Genomic DNA, 1966 nt, shown 5'->3' with positions numbered 1-1966 from the left:
CGGTTCTCCTCAGTCTATCGTTTATTGATGCTGCTTCAGAATCAACTGGAGGGAATTTAGAATTTTTGTATAAATTCTCTTTCCTTAAAGCTAGGGTTGGCGATCTTGGAAAACTAGCATGTAGCACGAATGTAGCATCTCCTCAAGGCTCCGCCCAGCTCCCACCCCATTGGAGGAGCTCCGTTGGGAGCGGAGACGCAGAGACATTCCGCGCGCGGCGCTTCCGCGTCCAGTGCGTCCCTGGCGTAACCTGTCCTCAGTTTCTTCGTTTCTTCGTTTTTCTTTATTTGCACTATGCCAAGTTATGGCGCACTCACCGGTAAGTAAAGCCCCAAACATCCTTCTCCGCCGTTCTGCAAAGACGCTCCGTCCTTCTACGCGCACTGAACCAGGGCAGTGCACGCCATTGACATGTACGCGCAGGGGGCAGGTCGAACGGCGAAGGGATTTGATTGGTTTAAAAAAAGGTGTCCCGTCAAGACGATTGGTTGCTGTTTTTCCCGTTTTCCTCCTGCTGTAGATAGCGGATATTTTCCAAACTACTTTAAGAACATGCCATGAATTGCTTCCCATCAGGTCATAAAGATCATTTTAACCAGTATTTAAAAAAATGTATCTCATTCAAATCGCCAACCCTAGCTTTAAGGAATGAAATGGAATGGAGTCAAGACTGACTGACTGACTGACTGAATGAATGAATGAATGAATGAATGAATGACTGAATGAATGAACGACTCTGAAAACAGTGATTCCCTGAAGCTGAAAGTTGATGAAAGAAGAGCAGATGTTGAAATGTTGAGTCTGAAGGGAGAAAAAAACTGAATCAGGAATACAGACGAAAGTAGGTCAGTCTGAGTCACGGGGTCAAAGGTCGTCGTGTGATCAAACAGGAGGGCATCGCCCGGTTCCCCATCATGGAACCAGGAAGAACAGCAGGACTGGCTGCAGGGAGCAGTTCTGACCCTCAGGTGGGCTGATCAGCTGCTCCTGGAAAACCCACTGACCACTTTTCTAAAGTCGAAATTTTGAATTTTTTTTTTTACAATTTTTAACAAATAAATGGTTTGACTATAGCCTTGCCACTTTTCTAAACTCAAAATTTAGAAAAAAATGTTTCAATTTTTACGAATAAACGACCTTATCTCTTTAACGTCAAAATTCATAAAAAAATTTTTTTACAATTTTTACGGCTAAATGGTCTTGCTATGGATTTACCACTTCTTTAAAGTCAAAATTTAGGATTTTTTTTTTACTTTTTATGAATAAATGGTCTTACTATAGCTTAACCACTTTTTTAAAGTCAAAATTAAGAAAAAACATTTTTTTTGCCAATTTTTATAAAAACGGTCTCACAATGGCCTCACCACTTTTTTAAAGTCAAAATTAAGAAAAATTTGTTTTTGCGAATTTACTTTTTTTTTTTTTTTTTTTAACAAAAAATGATCTGAATGTAGCATTCCCATTTTTTTAAAGTCAAATTTAAGACAAAATATTTTGCCAATTTTCATAAAAAATTGGCTTACTATAAGCATTCCCACTTTTTTTAAAGTCAAAATTCAGCAGAAATTGTCCTTTTGTTCCAATTTTTGCAGATTGATGGTCCTATAACACTTTTGCATTGAACTGGTGATGTGTCTGTGGCTTTGTAGAGCAGTGGGATCTGGTTTCTGAGATCAGTGGTTTGACTCCTGTCTCCTTCCCACAATTCACACTCACAGACTGTCCCCTAAGCAGGCTTTGGAAGTACAAATTAAGAAAGCATTTTTTTTTTTTTTTGCCAATTTTCATTAAAAAAAAAAAGGTCTTATAATAGCCTTCCCAATTTTTTAAAGTCAAAATTAAAAAAACAAATTTTTTGCCAATTTTTTTTTTATAAAAAGTGGTCTTAATTTTGACTTTTTGAAAGTCAAAATTAAGATTTTTTTTTGCCAATTTTCATAAAAAATGGTCTTATAATAGCCTTCCC

This window comes from Salarias fasciatus, chromosome 7, assembly GCF_902148845.1.
Source record: "Salarias fasciatus chromosome 7, fSalaFa1.1, whole genome shotgun sequence".
Classification (NCBI taxonomy): domain Eukaryota; kingdom Metazoa; phylum Chordata; class Actinopteri; order Blenniiformes; family Blenniidae; genus Salarias; species Salarias fasciatus.
The sequence above is the reverse complement of the archived record's forward strand: the minus strand, read 5'-3'. Positions refer to the sequence as shown.